Source organism: Mustela erminea, chromosome 6 (assembly GCF_009829155.1).
Source record: "Mustela erminea isolate mMusErm1 chromosome 6, mMusErm1.Pri, whole genome shotgun sequence".
NCBI classification, from domain to species: Eukaryota; Metazoa; Chordata; class Mammalia; order Carnivora; family Mustelidae; genus Mustela; species Mustela erminea.
In genome coordinates, this window is record NC_045619.1 from 77,149,357 (window position 1) to 77,176,574 (window position 27,218).

The following is a 27,218-nucleotide window of genomic DNA, read 5'->3' on the forward strand; positions in this document are numbered from 1 at the left end:
ATAACATGAAACCAGATCATGAAGCATGTTGGACTTGGACATCAAATTTTTTTCCATCCATTTGACAGACAGAGATCACAAGCAGGTAGAGAAGAAGGCAATTTCATCCATCCATTTGACAGACAGAGATCACAAGCAGGCAGAGAAGAAGGCAGAGAGAGAGAGAGAGAGGAGGAAGCAGGCTCCCTGCAGAGCAGAGAGCCTGATGCGGGCTTGATCCCAGGATCCTGGGATCATGACTTGAGCCGAAGGCAGAGACAGAGGCTTTAACCTACTGAGCCACCCAGATGCCCCTGGACATCAAATTTTGATACTGATGGGATCAGTATCAAATCCATTCACAGGCATACGCCATGCTCAGTGGTACTTTAAACAGTGTGAGCCACACTGTGTCATTCCTTAATGCTTTTCAGTGACGTCCTCTTCCTGGAATAACTCCTCTGTCCTCCATCTTATCCATTTGGAAATATCTACTCTTGTCCCAGTGCTCAACCGAATGAAACCTTTCCCGAGCTTCTTCCTCCCTACCTCCTCAGGTTGATTATACTAGTTTCTCTTTTCTGCTTCCTCTGAACTCAGTACTTATTCTTATCATTGCACCTATAATACATTATTGCTTCTGTTCACATCTCTCCTTACTAGGTTAGCAATTTAAATACTGAAAGGGGGAATGGGAAGGAGGAACTTCATGTGGGTAAATTTAGATCATTTCCCTTATACATATCTAATAACTATTCTGCAATTCAGGATTTTGCCTAGAGGTACGTAAAATGAGAAAAATATTCAGTGTCTTGACAAAAATAAACAATTTAGTTTCATATCTGTATCACTGAACAATCAAAAAATCAACGGAAATAAATATGCTCTTTGAGCAGCACTTTTTGTGAGTATTTTTTAGCTTTGCCTGTGAGAGACAGCGACATTATTTTTGTATTGCTGAAGTGCTTTGAGAGCAATGCCCCGGTGACAGCATAAACAAAATACAAAGGCCAGTTTGTTTTTATATCTAAATGGGGGATTGTTGGTGAAGAGTTGTGCCAGCCAGTACAGAGTGGAATAGTGTTTTATTCCTCTCAAGATAGATGGATTGCTGAATTGCCTGAGTTCCTGCTGTTTTATACTCTGCCCCTTGAATTTGAAAATGAATAACTGCCTTTTTTTTCTTGAATGGGGAGTGAGAAAATATATAATTTAAATTAAATTGAACTCATAATATTGTCATTAAAAAATATATCCACCTGGTATTTTATCTTCGTGATATATTACCAAAAATATTAAATGTCATATCTGTAAAATGTTTTTTTAGTAAATCATGACATTATTTAAAATGGGAATGCATAGTGTGCCAGTGTGTTACACTATTAAAATGTTGTTGTTCCTTCAGATGAAGTGAATTAAATTTTACATCATTGATAAAGCCATTATTTGAAAGTTTTTGCTGGGAGATAATTTAATAAATTCAACACTCATCTTTTGAGTACCATATGAAAAGTCTCCATGGGGGATAAAAATGAAAAGAAAGCATAATGCCCATAATCAAGGCGCTTTTAACAAACAGAAAAATTATTTCATGTATAGAGGATTATGACACAGAGGGATACAGGAAAGTTACAATGACTATGAGAACAGGGAAGAGAAAGTACTTCCCATGGAGATGAATAATTGGCTTCACAAAATGATGGAACTTGAAAAATGAGTCTCACAAATGAGGAGGGAGGAATTTGAAGAGAGAAATGGATTAGATCATGGAAATCCCTAACTACCAAGAGAGAATTTTTTTTTTCCTATAGATAGAAAGGAGTTGTAATGGTTATTTTTTATGTGTCAATTGACTAAGCTGTAGTGCCCAGTTACCTAATCAAATACTAATCTATGTGTTGTTGAGAAGGTGTTTTATAGATGTGGTTAGCATCTAAAATCAGTTAACTTTAAGTAAAGCAGATTACCATCCTAATGTCAGTGATTTTATCCAATCAGTTGAAGGCCTTAAGAAAAAAACATTGAAGTTTCCCAGAGAAAAAATTCTGTTTTAAGTCTGCAGAATCAACTTCTGCCAAGTTTCTAGCCTTCTGGCCTACCCTAGGGGTTTCTTACTTGCCTACTCTGCACCCATAATCATGTGAGCCAATTCCTTAAAAGAAATCTCTTTAAATGTACATACATACACATATTCTATATATTATACATATGATTTTATATGTCATATCATATACTGTATGTTGTACATACACACATCTCATACATATGTATATGGAGGTGTGTATATATATGTATATATATATATACACATATATGTATTTGGTACTTTTGTTTCTCTGGAGCACCCTAATTGAATCAGGAGTTACTAAAATTTTTAAACAACCTGGGTTCATAGCTTTTGTGGCACTCATTAAGTCTTAAAATTTTAAGCTTTTATTGAACACCAATTTATGCCAGGTTTTTGCTACATGCTGTGGAGTAAAACAAAGCATAAAACATAATGCCAGTTTTAGTGATATTTCTGTGCTCTTGTGAGGCATGCAATTGTGCTTGGTTTTTTTTCCTCCAAATTATTTCATTTAGCTGATCAATGCAACATTCCTCTGAGATAGGTATTATTAGTGTGGCTATTATTATATTTCTAATTTGACAGATGAATAAACTGAAATTTTAGCTATTAAATATGAGACCCACATCCAAACCCCAGGCTGCAGCACATGAAACATTGTATATTTGGTCACTAAAATGCATATCTTCTAGCATAAAGCAATTTGACTGTGGTCAATGATGAGCGAACAGAATAAAACTGTGCTTTTAATTACTCATAAAAGATAACAAACAGTTATGTTTGTTATAGAAAAACTCTTTAAACAGAGGGGCATTCATGAGTTGTAGAAGGAGGCTGTTGGCTTAAACAGTAAATGTAGAAAGGCAGCTTAGATGGTGATAATCAGATTGCAGAAAAGTTAAAGCAATCATGGCGTTTTCAAAACCTGACACGCAACTTCCACCAGATTTTAACAAACTTGTCTCACATTATTACAGTAGTGTTATTCAAAGTTTGATTCCAAGACTCCCAGCATCTGCATGACCTAGTAGCTTGCTAGAAATGCAAACTTGGGGGCTTTACCCCATATTTTATATATCAGAATTTCTCAAAGTGGGACCTGGAGACTGTGTTTTAAAAGAGCTTTCCAAGGGACGCCTGGGGTGGCTCAGTTGGTTAAGCAACTGCCTTCGGCTCAGGTCATGATCCCAGCGTCCTGGGATCGAGTCCCACATCGGGCTCCTTGCCCCGCAGGGAGCCTGCCTCTCCCTCTGACTCTGCCTGCCACTCTGCCTGTGCTCACTCTCTCTCTCTCTCTGACAAATAAATAAATAAATAATCTTTAAAAAAAAAAAAAAAAGAGCTTTCCAAGACGTGCCAGGGTGGCTCAGGGGGTTAAAGCCTCTACCTTTGGCTCGGGTCATGGGATCGGCCCGCGTTGGGCTCTCTGCTCAGCGGGGAGCCTGCTTCCCCCTCTCTCTCTGCCTACTTGTGATCTCTCTGTCAAATAAATAAATATATTTAAAAAATAAATAAATAAAAGAGCTTTCTAAGACATCCATGTCATGTAAAGTTTGAAAAGAACTGCACTACAGCAACAGAGACCATCAAGGAAGAGTTTTGTGATGCCGAGGTGAGCTTCTCCAGGAAAGTAGAATGAAGAAATCAAGCTAGAATTAATTAGAATTAATAATGATTGATCAATGTTCTGACTTGGGCTCAGATGCATGATGAGTATCTGAGACAAAAATAAATTCAGGAGGGAAAGAATTTAAGTAGGGACATGGAGAAGATGAAGCTCTCCTTCAAGTGAAGATGTGTTTGGACACAAAGTCAGAACAGGTGACGTAGCATTAGTGAAAGAGGTCAGGATGATAAACATCAAGAATCAAGTAGAATGAGAGATTAGGGCAGACTTGGTAAGGCAAGGAGGGGAAAATACTGGGACAAAGGAACAGCTTATTTTAGAGAGAAACTAAAGATGTAAGAATCCATAGTCAAAGGTATGAAGTTGAATATAAACTATTTGGAAGAGGGAAGACCAGATATATTTGGCCAACCTTATAATATTTGCCAATCCTCCATCCTAAAGAATCAGGTCTTAATAGCTAGTACAATTAATTAGTAGCTAATACAGTCACAAATTGTCTCACTGATTCATTCATTCATCATTTCAAAAAATATTTTTTGTATCCTCTATATGCCACATATAGTGATTAATAAGCAGAGATAAAATGTGAGACAAATGTGATCTCTGACATCAGGAGAGTTAGGCATTAAATAAGCAATTATACAAGTAAGTAATTATGATTGCCATACGTGCTACCCAGAAAAAGTGCCGGTATAATGAGAATGAATCACAAGATACCTAACCTCGCCTGAAAGGAGGAGGGTTAGGAGGATGATTTCCCAGAGGAACATTTCCCAGGGAAGTACATTTTAAGGTACAACCTCAAAGATGAGAGGAAGTTGGTGAAGAGGTGGGGGAAAAACATTCTAGCCCAAGAGAGCAGTCTGTGCAGAGTGTGTACATTAAGACAGAACAGGAAGGGGACCAGAGTGATTGGAATGTAGTGCATGAAGGCAGAATAATATGAGATGAGATTAGTGATGAGACAGCGCTGCTATGTCCTGTTGAAGATACAGAATAGCATCCTGGTTGAAGTGGGAAAACCCCGGAGGATTTTAAACCTGTAAATAATAGGATGACAATTTCACTAAAAAAATATCCTTCTAGGGCATTTGATATGGATTATGTAAGGAAATCTGTTTAGGAAGTTACTGTAAAACATCAAGAAAGGGATCATGATGGTTTGGATTAGGTTAATGGCAGTGACGAGAGAAAGGAATAGATATATTCAGTGTATATTATTCAAGTACAGACCAATAAACTAGTGGTCGTAGAAGAAGAAAATATAAAATATCACATCTGGGTTTCTGGTGTACATAGAGACTGGTACCATTAACCAGAAGAGGGAAAATTGGAGGAAATAAATTTTGGGAGAAAAGCCATGAATTCAATTGTGGACTGCCCGAGTTTGAGATGCCTGTTAGTTACCTAAGTGTAAATTTAGAGTATAGCATTAGACTGATGGTCTGGAACTCAGAAAAGACATTTTGCCTGAAGATGTAAGTTTAGAATCATTATACATGATAGATCAAGTTATTAGAGGGTATAAAAATACCTAGGAGGAGAGAATGAAAGGGGAAGAGATTTGTTATATTTTAATCATTTAAAGATGATAATAAAAATGTTGCACTGGCAAGGGAGACTGAAAAGAAATGAAGAGAGAAGCAAGAGGCAAAGGCAATAAATTTGTGTCCCAGAAACGAGCTGGAAAAATGTCTGAGTTAGGAATCAGTAAGTGTGTGACAGAAAGCCAATGTGCTAAAAAGAATGAAGTGCAAGGGACTGACCAATTCTCTATCCTCTATTTTTGTATATTGATTGTACTTTTTTAGTTAATTTCAATTATTCTGTCCACACCTACTGATAATTTTTGAAGTCAGAAACCTCAGTGTCATTCTTTCTTTTTTTTTTTAAGATTTTATTTATTTATTTATTTGACAGAAGGACACAGCCAGAGAGTGAACACAAGCAGGGGGAGTGGGAGAGGGAGAAGCAGGCTTCCCGCTGAGCAGAGAGCCCAATGCGGGGCTCGATCCCAGGGTCCTGGGATCATGACCCGAGCCGAAGGCAGACGCTTCAACCCACTGAGCCACCCAGGTGCCCCCCTCAGTGTCATTTTTAACATCTCTCTAACTCCCACATAAAACCTGCATCTTTAGCAGCTTTAAAATACTGAAAGAAAAGTGGAAAAAATCCTTATTAATCTAGAATTCTATACTTAGCAAAAAAATCTCTCAAAAATGCAGATTAATACTTTTCTTCAAATAATCTAAAGCTAAAGAGATTTATTGCTATGAGACCTGCACCGTAAATAATGGCTAGGAAGTTCTTCAGGCAGAAGGCAAATGTTACCAGATGGTGTTCACTGGAGCTATCCAGTGCAGAAGCCCAGAATACTAAAGCCCACATTCTATCCATAGTACTTTCAAATCAGCTGCTGAAAACAGTATATGAACATAAACCCAAGTGTCATTCTAACCTACTTTCTAACTTTTTATGTATTTATAAATAAATATCAGTAAATTAAATTAATGTATGTCTGAGGTTATTGGAGTATTATTAAGGAAGTCCATAGGGGCTGGTTGTAGGAATTACTAGATTTGATAAATCACATGAAGGACTTGAGAAAATGCCTGGCACAAGTAAATGTCAGTGTTTGTAAGCTATTGTTATTTAATAATGAATATATAATCAAATCTGTTACCTGTAATAAGATCTATTATTTGATGTCTTATAAATAATTGGTATTTGTATACACAATTAAATCTATTGTTGTTTAGTTACTTAATAACCTATGTATAATAAAATCTATTCCTTAGAATTTAAATTAAGATTTGTTTTGCCATGCTGGAGTATTAAAACAAGGTCATACTATGTTCAATATTTAAATTACTTTAAATCCCTGCTGAGAAGGTTTTTTTCCCTGAGTCTTAAGGAGTTAGTAAAAAACAAACAAACAAAATCTGCTTTAAATCAACAAACACTTTAAAAATGTGTTTGTGTCATTTTCTGGCAGAAAGTAACCCTTGTGTTACTATGAATGATTTTCCTAGTGGGAGGTGGTATTTTCTGACTCATTAAGACCTGGCAAAACAAAAATACTCAGAAAATCTTGTTGAATTTATTGATCAATCAATAAACATTTATTATAAACCTATTTTATGCAAGCCCTGTGCTAGAATATATGACCCAGCAGCATAAAGCATGGTGTTAGCTTTCAGGGAGTGCATGGAATAATAGTAGCTAATAACTTTTAACTCTCACCATGTTAAGGCACCATGCCAGGTAAGTTTGTGGTTTTTTTTTTTTTTGATGTTCTTGCATTTAATCAGTCCTCACAGTATTTTTACTAATATTTCCACTTTAAAAAGATATGGAGATTTTAGGAGGTTAAGTAATTTGGTTATGGACAAATAGTAAGTGTAAGACAAATACTAAACACCAGGATGTAAGAAATGAAAACTTATTCTTTCACCTGTTAGATACACTGCCTCTCTGTCTTAATAATTCATTGGGAAGTCAAGGAAGATATAACTGGAAATATGAATAGAGTTAGGAGAAAAATACCCTTAATACTGTTAAGCATTATTTGTGAAATTATTATATTTTAAAAATTACTAAAAGCTTATTTACCAGTTGAGGTTTCCTGCTTTTGATGAAGAAGGAAAGAGACAGTTTAATTGTCAAAAGTACATAAATAGATCACACTCTGGAAACCAGAAGTTAGAAAAGTTAAAGACATCAGGGCTTTGCAACATCTCTGGCAATCATCTCCACACCAGATTTGAACACATTAGCTTTAAACTGCTGGAAATTTAGGAGACAGTTAGGAAAATTCTCAAAGTGCTGAAGAAAATCTCCCCAGAGAAAGCCAGGTGAAGATAATAGCTAGAGTTTAGAATTAATAACAGTTAATCAGTGTTCTGTCTTAGACTTAACCTAAGTGGGAATATAAGACAACTGAGAATTCAAGTAGGTCAGGGTATAGGTAGAGTTGTGGCGAGAATAAAACTTTTCCATTTAAGAATAAATGAGTTTGGACTCAGAATCAGAGCAGATTGTCTAGCATGGATAACAACAGGTCAAAGTCTACCGACCTGTAGAGGTTTGACAAGCTAGGGAGGCAATATCCTGAGACAGAGACAAGTAGTGATTTTTTGAGGAACACTTGATACACAACTATTCTTAGCCAAAGGTCTGAAGTTTGGAATTGAACCATTTATTCAAAGGCAGGCAGCTCAGTTCTATCTGGTCAACTCTATCACAGTGACTGATAATTTAAACCTAAAGTATCAGATCTTCTGATACAAGCACACAGTGTGCCATTGATTCATTTGTCCATGCATTCAGCAAATATCATCTATGTGCCAGTCACAGTGATAAAGACCAGACCTATAATAAATGAAAGGCAAATAGACAAATATGGTCTCTGCTGTAGTGAAAATTACACTATAGTGGAAAGTTAGGGATCCAATGAATAATTAATTACAATTTGGATCAGCTGTAAAGGAAAGTTACTGAGTATTTTGAGAATGAATCACAGAAAGAACTACCCCAGTTTGCAAGGCGTTAAATAATAAATAGAGCCTGAAAGATGAGTCAATTAGCAAACCAAATATTTGGAAAAAAAGCATTCCTAACTTAAAGATAGGAAGAAACAGAGTGCTGACCAGTGTGGCTGGAACGCGGTGAAGCTAGAGCATTAGTTTGGGAACTATAGGACATTATATGCATTGTTGAAGATTTTTACTATTATCTTAATTGTAGTGGAAAAACACTGAACATATTTATGCCAGTAAACATTATAACAGCATTTGTATTTTTAAAAGATTCTTTTAGGTGTTCTCATATGGTATTTTGTATGGAATAGCAGGCACAAGAGTGGATCTGGAGAGATCACCTATAAAGCTATTTCAGTAGTCTAAGCTAGAGATGATGAGAGCTTGAATTTTGGTTATTGACAGTAAAGATAGAAAAAAGAAGATAAATTCATTATGTAATTAGGAGGTAGAAAAGAGAGTCATAGACGTAGACTTTAGGCATGAATACATGGTATTCACCACCAAGATAGGAGGGAATGAAGGGGAAAAAAAATATTGAGAATTCAGTTATCTCAGAGTGAGATAACTAAGTGGGAGTATGAAGTTGATATGTCTAGACTTCAGAAAAGAGATCTTGCCTAGAGAATAAGTTTGAGTTCATGAGTGTATATATGATCTTTCAAGTATACAAGATGGTATCTTAGCTTCTGGCATGAGCAGTTGAATGGATAAGGGTATCATTACCTAGCATAGAGAGGTAAAGAGGAAAACCAAATTTAGGCAGAAATAAGTTGAGTTCATTTGTGAGCTGCCTGAGTTTGAGACGCTTGTGAGATACCAAAGTATAAACATTAAGCATATGAGGGATGATGGATCTGGAGTTCAGAAGGAGTATCTTAATTAGAGATACAAGTTTGAGTTCATTACATGTAATCTGTTGAGTTATGAGAGTAGATGAGAGTATTTAGCACAAAGTGAGAAAAAGAGATGAGAGGCTAGGAGAGGGCAGGATGGGACAAGAGAGAGAAATCTTTAGGATTACAGATATTTAAATGGAAATAAAACAAATGAGCTGTTACAAGAGAGAAATGCCAGAGAGGCAAGGAAGTAACCAGGAGAGTGTCTCAGGATTCAAATAAATAAATGTTCTGGCTATTAGAGTTTGGAGAGAACACTGAAAAGTCAAGAAAGAGTAGGTGAAGTAGACATAAACAGTTCACTGTCTTCTATCATTTTATATTTATTCTAACTTTTGGATAATTGGTTTTAGTTGTTGTTGTCAACATCCACTGATTTTTCAAGGTAGAACTTGGTATTGCATATATTGTTTCTACTATCCCCCACATACTTATCAATTCTACCTCAGAAAACTCTTTGATCTCTTCTTGCCTCTCTATGCTTACGATCAATGTCTCCTTTCAGATTCCGTTTATTTTCACCATTTGACTACAGTATACATAAATATTTATTTATTTAAGTAACCTCTACTCACAATGTGGGTCTTGAACTCTGGATCTGGAGATCAAGAACCACATACTTTACTGACTAAGCCAGCCAAACACCACCTCCCTACGTTTTAAGTGACTACAATATACATTTTAAAGCCTCATCTCCTCAGACATTGTCCAGTCCTAAAATATCTTGTCCCTGTATTATCAGATCTGTTTCTATTTACTATTTATGCTCTTGGTATGGGATACAGTTTCTTTTTCTTTTTCATATCCTGCAGTATTTTTTTGTTGTACACAGTTGGTTGTGTGTGAAAGGACAATAGAGACTAAAGTAATAATATTTATCACCAGAATAAAGCATGCTCCTTCTTTTAGTCTGGACATCTGAGTCAATGTGATTTAAAGTAGATCTGGAGGGAGGCTTTATTGTCATTTTGATTAAGTCTAATTCACAACTAATTTCAGATGTTTTAAAGGGTAAGAAGAAGACTAACTTTAGTAGCACTTAAGATATGAGTATACAGAGCTCCAACAGAGCTCAGATGTTAGACATTTTCAAAGAGCTAGCTTAAGAAAACCTAAGGATGGTTCTAGTATGTCCAAAACCTAGTACCACCCTCTTCTCAAGTTGAAGCTTTCTGCTGCACCCAAATCAAAGCCTATTGATTTTAAAGATTCTGAGGTAGTCCTATTAGTGTTCCAAATTTGGAGGGATTTGAAGATCCTAAATAAGAGTGACTAGGAGTAGATCTCTCAGCATCCTTCTCATATATTGGCAGAATCTCATTATCATTCTATGTTCCTGTATTTTTTTCAAGTGGAATCTGTAATACTTACTTTCTATCTTACTCTCTTGAACCATTGCATTATTCTTAAATTATTGTTATATATTTTTAGGTGGTCACCTTACTAACCTATTCAACTATAGCAAAAATGCACATCTGGTACTGACTGTATATTTGTAATTGCTTTACCATTTAAAAATTCTTTTAATATTTTTGTGGAAGAAGGAAGGACAATAAGATAGTTAAAAACATGTTTATAGCTAATGCTATATAACATTTTTCTATGATTTGATGAAGGGATGTTAACCTAAATATTTTTTTCTAAACTCTATTTACCTGGATGATTTGACCACCTCTGAAGATATCCTGACTTTTTTCCCAGTTCTTTTTTAAGATTTTATTTACTTATTTATTTAAGAGAGAGAGAGAGAGAGAGAGTAAGAAAACACAAGCAAGAGGAGCGGCAGAAGGAGAGGAAGAAGCAGGCTCCCCGCTGAGCAGGGAGCCCAGGGGGACTTGATCCCAGGACCCTGGAATCATGACCCAAGCTGAAAGCAGATGTGTAACCGACTGAGCCACCCAAGTGCTCCTTTCCTTTGTTCTTAATAGACAAAAAGTACAGATTTTTAGGATAAATATTCTCAGACATTACTTTGAGTTCAATCATTGTTCACTGGCCAAGAGAATTTGCTACAACTCAACTTTTGCCTGTCCATACTGGTAACATTAGTTGAAATTTTGAGGGAATAGTGCTAAAATAAAAATTGGAAAACCATGTTGTTGGAATTGGTTAAGGTTAATTGCTTTTACCACTCTCTAGACATTGAAATCCAAGCTAGGGTGTGCTGGTAAATGCTTAACAACTGGCTTTCCAGGGGAAAAGAAAAGGCCTTGGTTTTTCACATTTGCTAATTTTGGCCCTGTAACTATTTTCACCATGGTTGGTTTTGAGCTAGTAAATGATTTTATTGAATATGGAGTTAGAGGTGCTCAGTAGCACACTATTATATAGCATTTCCACCATACAGACAGAATAGGTATAAACAATCTCTTAAACATTGATAATAGTAAATTGTATAGGAAATGTATTTTTAGTATTTGTCTTTTTAAAATGAAATTTCTTTAAATGTAAATTCATATCATCTAATTATAAATAATAACTGTGTTTAATAATTGGCTTGAAAATTTCTTGAAAATTAAAATAGACTTAAAAGCTCATATGGGCTAGCTTCAATAGACCACTGATTCTAAACCTTTTGGGATAAGGACAGTTAAATTCCCAGTACTAAGCTGGATTTTGATCCATAGTCCACATCAATGAATGTTTGTGAAAAGAAAAGGCTCAAGGCAATATCAGCTAAATCAGAAGAAAAGCAGGTATTTTTTTTCATTCACACTTGCATGCTTCGAACTCATTTTTCTATCCCCTCCATTTCATAAACCTGTTTTCCTTTGTGTCACTAATTGGGATTATTTTCCAAACATAATTATTACTGGCTTATCTGGGCTCTGTAGCCAAGAGTTTTGCATCTGATAGTTCTGCACTAAGAAGGCAGTCTAGATCATATGTTTTCCTTATGAATTTGAGCTTGTAGTCCCTACTTTAAATCACTTATCTATTTTTAATTTAAATCATCATGCATTTCAGTAAAGTATCACTTTTTTTCCTTAAGATCCCTACTTCCACCTCCTTTTATGAGTGGCTCTTTAATTTCACAGGACAAACATCTGTGATGAAATCTTATCCAGGAAATTACTGTTGCAAATTTAAAGATAAAACTCCTTATGAAAAAGCAAAGTTGATTGCCTTATATAATAACTCCTCAAAAACAAATTTTTCACAAAAGATCGTACATTAATATCCTGCTTTGAGACCTAGCTTTTGGTAGAAAATAAAATGTGTTCTAAAGTATTCATCTCAAAAAGAGCTTGCACAAAATTGCTTTGTTAAATGAAAGTATAACAGATTTTACATGTTGAAACTGTGGCCAAATACGAATGAGAACATGTGAATAGGAAATGCTTGTGCAAATTTACTTTTGAAATCGTTCTGTATCTGTGGAATTCTGCAACACCACAAGCTGGTTGTGTAAAAAAAAAAAAAAAAATCTAATTTATGTTGTTAGCAGTCAGAGCAGTGGCTTTGGGTGGGTGGTGGGGGATGGAGAGGAGAATACAGGGCCTCTGGGCCTCTGATAATATATTGTCTGTTGATCAGAGTGCCGGTGGCATAGCTGTGTCAGTTTGTGGAAATTCAGCAAGTTGTATAGTTACTCTGTACCCTAAAGTGAAATATTGTATAATTCAAAATGTTAAAATATTTGTGCACATATGCACATCCCACATAAATGCACATAATATATACTTGTGCCCTATAATCCTTATGTGGTTATTTTAAAAATACATGTATTTAGAAGTTTTTAATTAAGTGCCTTTTTAGTGGTAGTGAGGCTAACACTTGTATAAAGTCTGTAAAAGGTGTTTGTACTTTTAAGGCATTATGCAATCAAATATGGTAATTAATGTATCCTCTATTTTGTTGTTGGCATTTATTCATTCATAAGTTCATATGATAAACCTTTGTTTCCCCATTAAAGCTTATTGAAGAAGTGAATCATGGGTTGAATCATTCTTTTCAAAAGCTTAAAAATCCTAAAAGACCTAAGAAGATACAGATTTCTGTTCAATAAAAAAAAAAAAAAATTTGAGACATAGTGAGGCAAACCTAAATTATCTTGAGACCAGAAATATATTTGGAGCAAACTGTTTTGCAAATATTTAAATTTGTTACTAGAGAAGACAAGCAGGATATAATTTTAAAACTCTTTCCTAATGTGTATCTAGAGACAGATCAGCATATACCTAGAGCTGTTCAGTGAATTTCATGGGGTAGAACTGGTTGCTGATATCTCTTGACTTGAAGTTAAAAATGCCTTCCTTCAAGAGCATTTAGTCACTTAAAAAGAAAAACTACCATCAACATATGATGGGGATAAAGGAATGCACTTGTGATGAGCCCCAGGTGATGTATGCATGTGTTGAGTCACTACGTTGTACACCTGAAACTATTAATACACTGTATGTTAACTAATTAGAACTTAAATAAAAACTTCAAAAACACAGGCTTCTCTTAAAATAACTAAAAGTACATTAGGATTAGTAAGGATTAGAATAATTCCTTCATAAACTTAAAAGGCTTTAAATTATATTTTTCAATTATATTGATAACCATTAGTAGGATTCTTAGTATCTTCCTTTTATATAGATACTGAACTACAATTGGATCATTTTTATGACACTTGGGAAGTCATGGCAGTATACTGATATCTGTAAGCTAACTGATTATTGAGAGAATGGTGGATATTTTAATGGAACTCAGGAATCTAATGTTACAGGGACGATGTATAAGTACCTCAAGTTTTTGAGACATATTAGGATACCTATTCCCTATAGCTTTTTTCTTCCTCCTTATGTCACTGAATTTATTTCTTGAAGATTAAAGTAAATATTTGTTCTAATATACATTAGAAGTTTTACATTTTGCAATCAATTTATAAATAATTTCAAGATAGCTAGTTGAGACAGTGTTTTCAGTTCATTTTGTTATCTACATCTCGGGGTTTCATCCTCCGTCTACTTTTCGTTACACACTTTCAACCCTGAGTCACTTCTTTGACTTCCATACCTTAAATAATTCTGGTCACTCTCCACACACCTAAGTGTGTTACAGCTACATTATCAAAATGTCTTTTGGAAATTCTGTAAATATCCAATTCTTTACCAACCCCTCCCTTGCTGTGTGCAGTATTATAATCTCAACTCACCATCTTCTTTTAATATCAATAGTTCTTTCTTCCTTTGGATAGGAGTGATAGAAGGACACTGAGTTACCAAGTCCTGAAGTCCTCCATGATTCCTCCCAACCTCGTCATACTACTCAGTCCTACTGACTCTAATGTTTAAATCTCTCTAGAATATTTCCCATATATCCACATCCCTATGTCTGCCTTGTTTAGGTCCTCATCTCTTCTGGTGGATTACAAATGGTCTTCTATTAAACATACTTTTTTCATTTGTTTACTGCTCCCAGTCTATCTTTCAGCTACCAAATCTAGTCATATGATTCTCTTGGGGAAATTTTAAAATATCTAGCTCTGTAGAATAGCTTCAGACTCCTTAACAGTGTAAAAAATGTTCTATAGAATCAGAATTTGAACAGAATTCTTAAAAGTTTTTAAAAATTTTATATTTCTTATGTAAATCAGATTTTATATAACTTTTCCCTATCCCCTGACAAAGTGTCTATTTATCCAAATTCTCATAATACACAGAATTTAGTTTCTCAAGCGTATTATGTGATATCCTGCTTCCCTACAAATGCACATTATTCTTGTTACTGAAAATGACTTTTCCTTCAAGACTTTTCTTCAAGATTGAGCTTTGGGAAGGAATGAATTAATGTTTCTAAGGTTCTTACTGTGTCAAGAACTCTGTTAAGTGATATAAAGGCATTGTAATATTTGAATTTCCTAATAATTCTAAGACGTTCATATCATCCCCATTTTAAAGGTGAGGAAATCAAGACAGAATTTAAACTCTCATCTGGATGACTACAAAAACTATCCTGTAACCATTGTGCTCTAAATTATTTATTTAATTCTCACAGGAAGCTAGGGAAAGATATTTAATTTGATTTCTATATTATCCAGATGATATAAAGCTGATATTCATGGAGTGTGGATAACACACGCAAGGTTATATAAATTCAGTGAAGCCTGAATTTATTTTCAAATTTATCAATTAAAAACCATATTAGTTCCATCATACCACTCAGTTTCTTTAAATATCACCTCCATGAATCATTTCCTAAATACACTATGGGCAGTTGGTAATGCCAGTATTTTTTCTTACTATGCCTCATTTAGTGGAGTAAAAGTAAGAATTAATACTTACCTAGAAGTCATTTGGCATAGAGGCTTAGTGCCCTTTAGTAATTATCTCATTTGCATATCTTAATATATATCAAATTGTTTATATTCATCACTCTTTGTCTATGTGTTTACCTGTTTTCACCACTAAAGTATGACTACTTTGGAGGCAGACACTGATCTGTACATATTTATTTTCCTAGCATCTAGCATAATCTCTTTCTTGTAGAAAGTACATAATAAATGTGTTTAATTAAATAAATGTGTTATGATTATGGGATGATTATAGTATTAGTAGGACAGAGCAAGAAAAGAAGAAAGGATGTCTTAAATCTTAGAGAACAAAAGCAGTCTGCTCCTACATCCCTTGAGTTCAGAATAGAAACTTTGGTAGGCTGAATTATTTTTCCTAAGGCTACATGGCATTATGTTTTCTTTTCTTTTTTTTTTTAAAGATTTATTTTATTTATTTATTTGACAGAGATCACAAGTCGGCAAGAGGCAGGCAGAGAGAGAGAGGAGGAAGTAGGCTCCCCTCAGAGCAGAGAGCCCGATGCGGGGCTCCATCCCAGGACCCTAAGATCATGACCTGCTTAAGGCAGTGGCTTAATCCACTGAGCCACCCAGGCGCCCTGGCATTATGTTTTTTTATAATGGATATAAATTATGCATTTTTCCAAATGGCAGTAGTCAGATAGTCTAGTTATATATCTTAATAGATATCACAAATTTAGCCGACTAAATATGCTTTGATTTATTTGCAAATTTGGATTCATTTTATTGACCCCATTGTACATTACAGAGTTTACTTCAAATTCTACATGCATTATAAATTCAAAATATTGGGAAAATCTCTTGATCTGCAAAGAGATCAAATTCATCTAAAATCACCATCTCTGTTTTCCATCCATTTGAAAAGATCGGTTAAGTGCGTTTCTTAGGCATAGCCAGGCTTCTGGAAAGTAGAAATTGGTTCTTATTATAGTCTTTGGCTTTGTTTTACCTACGAGTATAATTGACTACTTTTCCCCCAGTTGTTCCCATTCAAGACTTGCTTGCAGCTTCCTCTCTGATGTTATAGGGATTTACCACCCCTACAGCTTTTCTTATTCCATATTTTTTTGCACACCTTAGGTCCATGAGGTGTTTTTGTGTGTTTCTCATGTTTCTCCACATCTTTAAGACAATTGAATTTAAAAATTCACCAAGTAGATACAAAGTTGCTATCTTCATTTTAGACTTGGGTCTGAGATATTTGTATCAAAGAAAAGGTAGTGATTTCTTACTCACTGCAGGATAGATGAATTAAGTTCTTCTTATCCACCTCGTTATGCATTATTCAATCATATCATTTCAGAGAGGTTAAATTTCTAATGTTTATAAGTGTAGTTATTTTAGTTTATGTCAACAATTTATATCCTAATGATTGTACTCTATATCCCCACACCTGATAAGTAACATTGTAATGTTTTCGTATTTTCTATTTTTAAATGAGGTGTTATCTTCATGTAAAATTGCTATTGTAGATGATTAAACTGATAAAACTCTTGGCAGGATATTAATCCTTAGCTATAACTTCTGTAATTTTTTAAACGTTTGAGGTCCTCAATCTTCTGTTTAAAGAATAAAGAATATTACTCAGGGGGGGCACCTGGGTGGCTCAGTGGGTTGAGCCTCTGGCTTCGGCTCAGGTCATGATCTCAGGGTCCTGGGATCGAGCCCCCATTGGGTTCTCTGCTCAGCAGGGAGCCTTCTCCCCCACAGCCCCCGCCGCCTGACTCTCTGCCTGCTTGTGATATCTGTCAGATAAATAAATAAAATCTTAAAAAAAAAAGAATATTACTCAGATAAATATTATAAAATAAGGTCTGTGTAGTTCACTTGAATTATATTAAGTTAGAGGCAATATATACAAATGTTCAAATAGAATCTTCACAGGGTAGAACAAAATATTATGGAATATATATATTATATATAGTAATTGAATATATATAATATATATTCAATTAAACACATATAATATATATATAATTGATATATAATATATATAGTAATTGAATGGTTAATTTCTCAAATGGCTATTTAGAATATTTAGCATAATCTTAATCAAGTAAATGAAATTATCTTCTCTATGACCTAGAGGCATGCTCTTCCAAGCTTTGTAAAGAAGAAATATTTCTCTGAACATCCCCGAACTCCACCCTGTTGTCGTCAGCACTCCTCTATTACCCTTACAGGCTGATCTCACTTGCTACTGGTTTATTGACTGGAAGTTACTGTAATCATGCTTCCTCCAAGGCTGAATTGCTCCCTGTACAGTATAACTGTTGGAAACCTTGGCTATACTCTGACAGATTTTCTCAAGTATAGCCCCAAGCTATGAACTTGAAGGTTTCACTTGGGTCTTATAAATAGTCAGGTGTGACAACATAGAACTATGATAACTGTGTGTGTGTATGTATGTGGTACCTATACGGATATGAAAAGAGGCTTTGGAAAGACACAACATTAGGTTTCTAAATGACCTTGATAACATCATATATAGTCCTCTTTTGGTGGATAAATAAAGCTTAGTTAATTTTTACCCTGAAGATACTTTGGGAAATAGACAAGAATTTATATACATTTGCCATCTTACATGGCTTTCCCACCTTGGTATTTTTTACAGAAATTATTACGACATTTTAAAATGCTACCTGTGTTATCCCTCTAGCATAATGAATTGCATATTTTATTTTAAAGCCCACTTTTTGAGGCAGTGAAAAAAGAGTAACAGAAACAAACCATAGTATGTTCTTAGAAGCTTAAATACTAAAAGAAAGGACCCTCAGAATTACTGACACTCCCAGAAAAAAAAGGTGCTTACCATCCAAAATACTTAACAATGATGAACATATGATGTTTAAAAAAATCTCTTCCACCTTATTTAAATGAAAAATTAATTAAAATCTTCTAAGAAAGATTGTCCATATGAATCTGGGTAAAAACCTCCTATGATTTGTAGCACACATCTCTCTCTTTATTTATTTATTTTTTTCTTAATTTTCAGTTTAGCCTGTTGATTTTTCAGAAAAAGGCAGGGGAAAAAAACGAACTTCGTATATCTCACTTATAATGTAAAATATTCAGTCTAAATCTTCAAAAGTATGTCTTTTGAATAAAAGAAGACAGATACTACAGTGTTTCTGCCAGAGAGTCCAGTTTAAACATTCTGCAGCATGCAAATGTTATCTCGTCTATGTGAGTCTTTTACCCGCGTGGATGTTGCAGGGTTGGAGCCTTCTGCCTGTGATTTAGGTTGTAATTTTATTTGTGGAAATAAACCAATTGCAGAGCTTCAATTGTTTTAGCGATGAGGTGATCAATAGCCCATTACTGGATAGAACAGCAGCTACAGGAAGTGCATTGAAGATTTTAATGCATGAATTATGCATGCCGTGCTCATTCTTTAGTCTCCGAACAGAATGACAGGGTTTGTGAAGTCGCCTCAGATAGTTTCTTGCATTAAGTGACTGCAGTGAAATGCTTAATATTTTCAGGCATAGAAGCAGCATTGACTCGGGCCAGCCGAATTTGGAAGATGTAAATCCCCCAGCTCCCAGCACAGAATGCTTTATTTGAAAGTATTGCTATGTAGGGAGCCAGCTTCACTGTCATCTAACCTGCTCTCCCCAGAAGGTTGGCTGAAGGATGGGAGCGGCTGTGCCTGCCTCTGAGGTCACAGCTTGAAGTCCTTTTAACTTGCTTTCTGCTGCAGGAGAGAGGCGTGTTGTGGTATAACTATCGCTGCATTTATTGAAATGGACATTTTGCAATAAATACAATACTCGGAACAACAGACAACTCAGCATATCAGGTAAGTGCAAGGTTTTTCTCTGGGTTAGGTCATTGTAAGTGAGAATGTGCTGAGTTAGAATAACGGTGATGCAGTCAGTATTAGTAAGGTTGACTCAGACCTCGGTATTGCAATGCAGAGTCAGGGTTCTGAATTGTTTTGTTAATTGAAAGGTGATTTTTTTTTTTTTTTGACAGTGTGGTGCCATAAGGTATTTTATTTGCATGCAAAAGCTTTTCAAGAATGTACGAGAGCTTAGATGTATGTGTCTTGGATAGATAGAGCCTGCAAATTGGGGAGGGGCAGCACTGAGCGTGAGCTGAATCAATAAAAGAATTATCATCTTCTGGAGAAGTTTGACAGGGCTGTGGTATTCCTTTGGCTCAGATTATTTCCTTTATGTCAACATTTTCAGGTTATGGTGAAAGATGTTGGTAAACACCCAAAATGTTTAGTCCTTTTTCCAGAAGTAGAGGATAGCACTGAGGTACTCAAATTCAAATACTGTGTTGCATACAAATTGAACAGATGGAATTGAAATAATTTGGAATAGTGTGTCCTTGAAGGAAGACCTTGTTGTCAGAAAGCAGTTTGAATTCTACCTGGAGTGTTTTGTTTTCTTTCCTCCTGTCCAGTATGACTTACTACAAAAAAAAAAAAAGAGTAGATAAATGTTATATTCTGAAATTTACACCAAAAAAAGTTTTATTTTTCTTGATGTTTTAAAAATTAAGTTTGTATAATTGTAGAACCTACTGTATAAAAGCCAAACAAAATTCACAAAAACTCTGAAAAAGTGAAAAGTAGTAATAATAATATATTACTATATTTGCCAGTCTTTGTGAGTTAAAGCTGCTTGCTTCAATATCATGGCAAATAGCTAATAAATATGTAAATGATAGCAGTATGATATGAATTCCTCAACCTCTCTTTAGGGTGGGAAAATAGCATTAAAAAACATTTAGTAAGAAACTTGATATAGTAAAGTGTTTCAAAGATGATTTTAAACAGTAAATATATACTATTAATATATGTATACACTATTAGTATATATACACACATATGCATATATGTACACATGTTTATACACACCTATATACACTATAATATATAATTTGAAAAATATAATATGTGTAATATAGCATGTAATACATGTATGATGTATGTATATGTACTTCCTCAAGTATGATGCTAAGTTTTTTTAAGTATTTGTTAAATAATCTATCAAGAACCAGTAATAGATAATGATAAGTATGCTTTCTGAAATAGGTATCATGTATTAAAAGAAAAAGAGAAAGAAATATAGAACAATGATATTAAGAGCACAGGAAAACTACTTTTCAAACATTTCACAATGTATTTCAATTCTGCTGTGATATTATTCTATCGAGTTTCCTTTCAGCTGCCTAGTAGTATGGTGGCACAGAACTCACACTGTAGAACATGTTTGAATCTGCAAAACTGAGCTAGTTTAGCTAAAGGAGGAAACTCACACGTTGAGTTTTTCCTGGGGGGCAGGGGAGAGGATAGAAAGGAGAAGTAACTGCCTATACACATTCAAGTTCTCCTGATGCTGAGTCATGGTGTTCAGTTCTGCTCAAATACCTCCTGGCTGAGGTAGCCCCTTAACAGCTGGTAAAATGGAATTGGAAGGAAAATGGAAAAAAATGCAAGGGGCAGAAACTTAAAAGATATTTATTCCTTAGCTGCATACTAAATTCTGAGTAATGAGTATAATGGCAGCTCTACTCACTGGACTGGCTGAAGTGACAGTAGGAGAAGAAAAGCCCCCCATGCTGATGACAAGATCAGAGCAGTAAAATTAATGGACTAACATGGTGAGACTGTATGAACAAAGGGGTCTACATAATACTGCACTTGTTCATCCTCTCTGCCATTGTTCTGGTCTCAAACTTAACCCGAGCCACTTCTCAGTATCACTGAAAATGCGTGATGGTGAAGAAATATTTCCAGGATCATGTGAGGGAAATCTGGAATGAGATGCTCTCAGTTCCCAATTCCCACAGTAGTTGTAATTAATTTTTATAGATCGTCAGTTGGGAGAAATTAACAAGAGATTAATAAGGATATTTGAATATTAACCACAATATATGAGGTGAGACACCAAAATGAAGTTAGATAATGATTATTATGGCAAAGCATAGTCATATTAGATGCAGTTAGGAAGGAGACTGAAGATCCAAAAAGAATATAATAAAAGAAAAGAGGAAATGGAATGAGAAACCCATATAGCAGTGAAATATTAAACACAAGATTTTGAAAGAAAAATGTACTTAATGAATAGGTGATACATATTATTAATGTACCTTAAAATCAATTTCTAAGAATTCTGAAATATTATGATTCACTAAGATAAAGCTTAGTAATTTAATTTAAACATGAATTTTAAAGGTGACTCAATAGAGTGAGAAGTCAGTTGAAGAACATTTTAAAATGGTAAGCCATCAATTTTCTTTTTAGTATAAATATTTATATTAATGTTTGCACCTATGTGATAATGAATCTAAGTAGAAACCTATCTATATGTAAAACTCTGTATATCTCTATATGTCCTGTTTTCAGCATTAGCCATAAACTAAGATTATAAAAAAGTTACAAGTCATTTATTGGAAGAGTAAGGAGTAAAAGCATTTGAAAAGAGATAATATGTCCATTTTCCAAACTTGAAACACACATACAAATTGATTAAATCTGAGTTTATATTTTTGGGACCAGGACGTCTCCCCTGTATTTTTTTAAGATTTATTTATTTGAGAGAGAGAGAAGGTGTGGGGGGGAAGGGCAGTGAGAGAAGAAGAGAGAGTCCCAAGCAGGCCTGTTGAGCATGGAGCCCCACACTGGGCTCAGTCTCAGGACTCTGAGATCATGACCTGAGCTGAAACCAAGTTGTTGAATACTTAACTGACTGAGCCACCCCGGCTACATCCCTCTGCTGTATTTTTTAGTAAATAGTTCTGATGAGTTATAAGCTTTGTAAGATTCACAGAAAGCTTTTCAAATATGAATTTATACCAAAGAATGATACCAAGAAATTACATCTTCTCTTTTCTGTCATAGGAAAAAATAATAAAATTAGTTCCACCTTAAAATATATTCCCTAAGAAATTAGTTTTTGAAATATATTCCTTTCAAAAATGCTCCTAAAATTTGACTCTGAGGTTGTTTCATTTTAACACAGCTTCATACATGTTTTAGCAATCTCTTTCCTCTGATTATAAATATAATTTTCACTCTGTTTTTCATTGTTTTTAATCACTTTCCTCTCCTAAGACAACTCAGTATAATGAAGAAATATTTATTTAAGGATCCTCCTGTGTGCTTTTGCTAGGTATTCTGGCTTCCTAGATAAGAAAAAAGATAAGGGGAAGTGCTTTCCATAGAACAAATAATACAATGTAGGAAAAAAGTACAATATAGCAGCATTCAAAATATTTGGTATAAAAAGTTTAACAATCATAAGACAAGAAACCATACTCAAAAATTTTGAATGGAGTCCAGCAGAAGAATATACATACATAAAGGCATGGAAGCAAAACTTAATACTTTATATTCTAGTGTCAGGACTGAAATAGAGGAATTGGATAGGTATAGTTGAGAATAAAAAGGGTGGGAGCAGGTAAGAATTTAGACTTGGTTCTATAGTCACTGGACACTCACATATGTTATTTAATCCCTTTGGAGGAAAATTTAAGGCTCAAAAATTTTCGGACCCTTGAATCAGATGAATGCTGAACATTTTTTGGTGATTGTTAGTTTGATATTAATTATTATAATAATCTTGCCTTTTAGTCTGTATTCTCATGCTTTGCTTTGCTGCCCCTGGAGGGACTGCCCCTCCCGAGTATAGCCAATTACTAGACTTAGTGAACTAATTACCCTTGAATTCACTTTTCAAATGCAAAGCAAGCAACCAGGAGCCTGCACCTTAAACTTCCTTCTTTATCAGTGTTCCTATGCTCTGGCCAATTTCTTCTTGCCCTCATCACCCCAGGGCCAAGTACCAAACAACTAGGGACAGCTCCAGTGCCTCCAGAGCTTCCTGAAGTAATTCAAACTAGCCAATTCTAAATCCACTTATTCTGCCTCCTTCCTAAGAAAAGCATCATAAAGGCTTTGGCTCATACTTTTCTCCCTCCTTCTACCTCCTGATTGGCCCTAGATCCCCAAAATTCCCTGTGTGGCCCCAGTCACGGTATGTCCCCTTCTCTTAGGATCTGCGAGTGTAACAACTGCCTTTTCAATGGCAGACATCATCAGATCTATTGACTTTACCATACCATAATAATAATGAAACCTATATAATAATAAAACCTATATTAAAACAAACATGAGAATGTCTTTAATATCTTTAACACCAATTAACATCAATGGAAAGATTAATAATATTCCCAGTATTTAAAATAAATCAGTCAAGTCTTTTTTAAATCATTACTGTTTTATTGAACAGCTATATTCAGATTTAAGGGTAAATCCTAAGTGAACCCCTTATAAACATAAGCTTAACTCTTTCCTAAGTTGTGGTTAGTAGAGGGATGGAGGGTATATCCTCCAGAAATATGAATGGACAATTAGAAGTTTTCAGTATAATGGCAAGCTACATAGGTCTAAAGTTTAATCATTTTTTCTGAGTCTGTTTTAACTTGTAGCATATCTGCTTTATAAAAACAAGCATCTACATCAATGTCAAGGGAAAATGCCACCTTATGCTCCTAAAATATCAAATACTGAAAATTTAATTAACAAATGCTAGTTTTGTTTATATAATGTCTTTGGTATCCGGTAAGCAGCACACATCCTAATTAAGAAGTATTTCTGCTACATTAAGCCTACAAAATTGAATTGAATTGTCTTAAAAATGTGGTGTCCAAGAAAAGGTTGTCGCTAATCAGCAAATGCCAAACATTGGAACAATGAACCAACACAACCATGAGACTAACAAGAATTGAGCCACACAGAGGTAGTGCTGTGAAGTATATATAAGAAAAGACAGCATTGATATCTTTCAGTAGTACACTGTATTGTTTCAAAACACCGTCACTGAAAGAAATAGAGAACTGTAAATGACTTTGAAGTGTAGAAGAATTAAAAAATTAAATGCATGTTTGAACTTAACGGTTTTTAACTTCCCTTTCTACACCAAGATTGTATATGTAATGAATGCAATCACAGTAGTCCTTTAAGACATGAACTTTTGAGAAAGAAATTCAAGGGGAAAATTGAAGATGATTTAGTTGAAGAATAGGTTAGAAAAGACACTAGTCATACTAGCAGATGGAAGGGCAGCAAGGTAGGTGGCTGAGAGGGAATCTGGAGGCAGAACTGTGCCAGAAAGAACATAGGAATTTAAACAGATGGAAGATGATATATTAGTTGGCAAAAAGAAAAGCTGGGTGACAAACAGGAGGCTCTCTTGAAGAACTGGATGAGTAAGCAGCCAAGAGGTGAATTGGATGGACCAGTAATAAACAAAATAGGTCAGTATGAGGGCACCCAAGTTCCAGAAGAAATAGGCAAGAATAGTGGAAAACAACTGCAATTTTTGCCTTTACGTGAACCTAGGGAATGATTTTTGTTAATGATTTTTTAAAGTGCTTTGAAATTATGATCAATAGTGATGATCTATGGAGGGAAAATTTTAGTAGAAAATTCAAAGGCACATACTGCTGAGGAATTTTATTCTGTAAAATTATCATGAGCATGAAATGTATTTTTATTTCCTAATTTTATGTTTTCTATATTTGAATTCTGACCTAGGCTTAACTAATATTTGAGGATTTGGATGAAAAATAATACTGAGGGCTAATATAAGTAGAGAATAAGAACTTTAACCCTTACTAAAAAGAAAATTTGCCAGTCTATGGAAAATTTTAATATAATTGTATCTTTAGAAAAATTTCTTATATTGTATTATCTGTTAAAAGTGGTGAGAGCAGTGCCTCAGTAAACATACAGATGATTACAAGTCTTCTAGTCTTTCTTCTGGCTTCAGACTTATCTACCTTTAAATTACTATATTCTTAGATAATTATTTATGCTTCCAAACATTAAGTAGAATTATTTAACATAGTTAAGTACTTTTTACATGATAATTGTCATCATAAAAAACGTGCCAGGCACAGTAATGTTTGTATGAAGGCGCTGGCTTTATGGCCATATTTTTTAAAAGTTTTATTTATTTTAGGGAGAGAAAGTAGGCATGCGCATGGTGGGGAATGTAGGGGAAAGGGTCAGAGGGAGATAATCTTCAAGCAGACTCCCTACTAAGTTTAGAACATGATCCCATGACCCATAAGATCATGACCTGAGCTGAAACCAAGAGTCCAACATTCAGCCAACTGAGCCACCCAGGCCCTCCAGCTTTATGGCTATTCTTTTTCTTTCTTTTTTTTTTTAAAGATTTTATTTATTTATTTGACAGAGATCACAAGTAGGCAGAGAGGCAGAAAGAGAGAGAGAGGAGGAAGCAGGCTCCCCGCTGAGCAGAGAGCCCGATGCGGGACTCGATCCCAGGACCCTGAGATCATGACCTGAGCCGAAGGCAGCGGCTTAACCCACTGAGCCACCCAGGCACTATGGCTATTCTTATTGACCTTCAGATAGATATGTGGGTTCTAAGCAGAAGAGATACTTCTATTTGTCCCACATATAAACTTAGATTTAATACCACTCTTTGTTTTGTTCTCCCATCTAAACTACAAACATATTTTTTTTATACAACAACAGTATTTCTTAGGTCTGTCCATTTCTATCTATTTTGCTAGCCAACCCCCTTATTCCAAAATGCCTGAAACTTTGATCTTTATTGCCAGTGTGATCACTTATAAAATATCTGCATTCTGGAACACCTGGCTGACTCAGTCGGTAGAGCATCGACTCTTGATGTCAGGGTCATGAGTTCAAGCTCCATGTTGGACGTAGAGCTGACTTTAAAAAAATAAAAAATCTGCATTTCAATTAATCCCACATAACAGAAGCTAGGATGATCTATCATGGTTATCTGGGATGTTTGACTATTATTTTCAAGTGATGTGTGTAGCTGCAATTTTAATCCTCTGGATTAAACTTTTGAGCACAAGGCTAGCAGCTATAGCTTCCCAAGTTCTAAGTAATTCTCTTGAGTTGGGGAACCATATTTGGCAAATGCTACACATATGCCAGACACTGTGCCAGACTTTGGGGATACAGGATGAATAAAACATGAATCTTTCCATCAAAGAGTTTATATTCCAGTGGAATAAACAGATTTATATACACTAAATACTATGGCACAGTTTAATAGAGGGAAGGATGTTATATCCATGGATAAAAGATATGTATACTACCCTACATAGTTGTGACTCTCTTGAGGTCCTGGAACATACTAATTTGTTAATTCAGGAAATGTTTATTAAGCCCCTTCTCTGCATAATGGCTATGCAAGGGGAAGTTTAGGAAGTTCAGTCTCTTGAAAAAGAGACTGGAGCAAACAGAAAGTTTATTGGACAAAGGTAATTCTTGACAAGTTGTAAACCAGGTACAATAAGTGCATATAAATTGGGCTTTAGCCAAAAGTAGGGGAAAGCATCAAGAATCATTTCTTGGAGGCAGCAATCAAAGGATAGTTACAATGGTTTTTAAATAGTTGTATAATGGTTCATTAAATGTAGTTATAAAATAAATGGTGTTCACTAGAAAATTTAGAGGCTCACACTAAAAAAAGGTGGTTAATGAACACAGCTTGAAAGGATAAAGGAGGCAAGTTTTGTGTTTGATGCTGAGATAATTGCTTTAATGCATATTCTTTTAATCCTTTTTAGAAGACTATGAGATTCTCACTTTAAAGATTAGAAAACTGAGATTAAGTTTATACTGTTACTAAAACTCTAGGTCCAGGATTAGGAAATTAAAATCTCTCTGATATCCCCATAAATTTAGTATTTTTTCTTTCTTTCTTTTTTTGGTTTTTTTTTTTTTGGCATTTTGCAAGAAACTTCAAATATCAAAGCATGATAATTTAATGAG

The 27,218-nt window shown here is 34.9% G+C and overlaps 1 protein-coding gene across 5 annotated transcripts in view; it reads left to right on the forward strand.

Annotated features, from left to right (window-relative positions):
* Positions 1-27,218, forward strand: part of CNTN1 (contactin 1) — a 353,101-nt gene that overhangs the window by 99,698 nt on the left and 226,185 nt on the right. Inside the window, exons 1-3 of one of the 5 annotated variants that reach the window (XM_032347817.1) lie at positions 6,759-6,770; positions 19,037-19,039; positions 19,119-19,217. The exons of 2 other annotated variants lie outside the window; for them this stretch is intronic. The gene's annotated coding sequence lies outside the window, so the exon portion shown is untranslated. Of the gene's footprint in view, positions 1-6,758; positions 6,771-18,799; positions 19,218-27,218 lie in introns of those variants that run through there. 2 more of the 5 variants (XM_032347814.1, XM_032347815.1) reach the window with 2 other exon arrangements.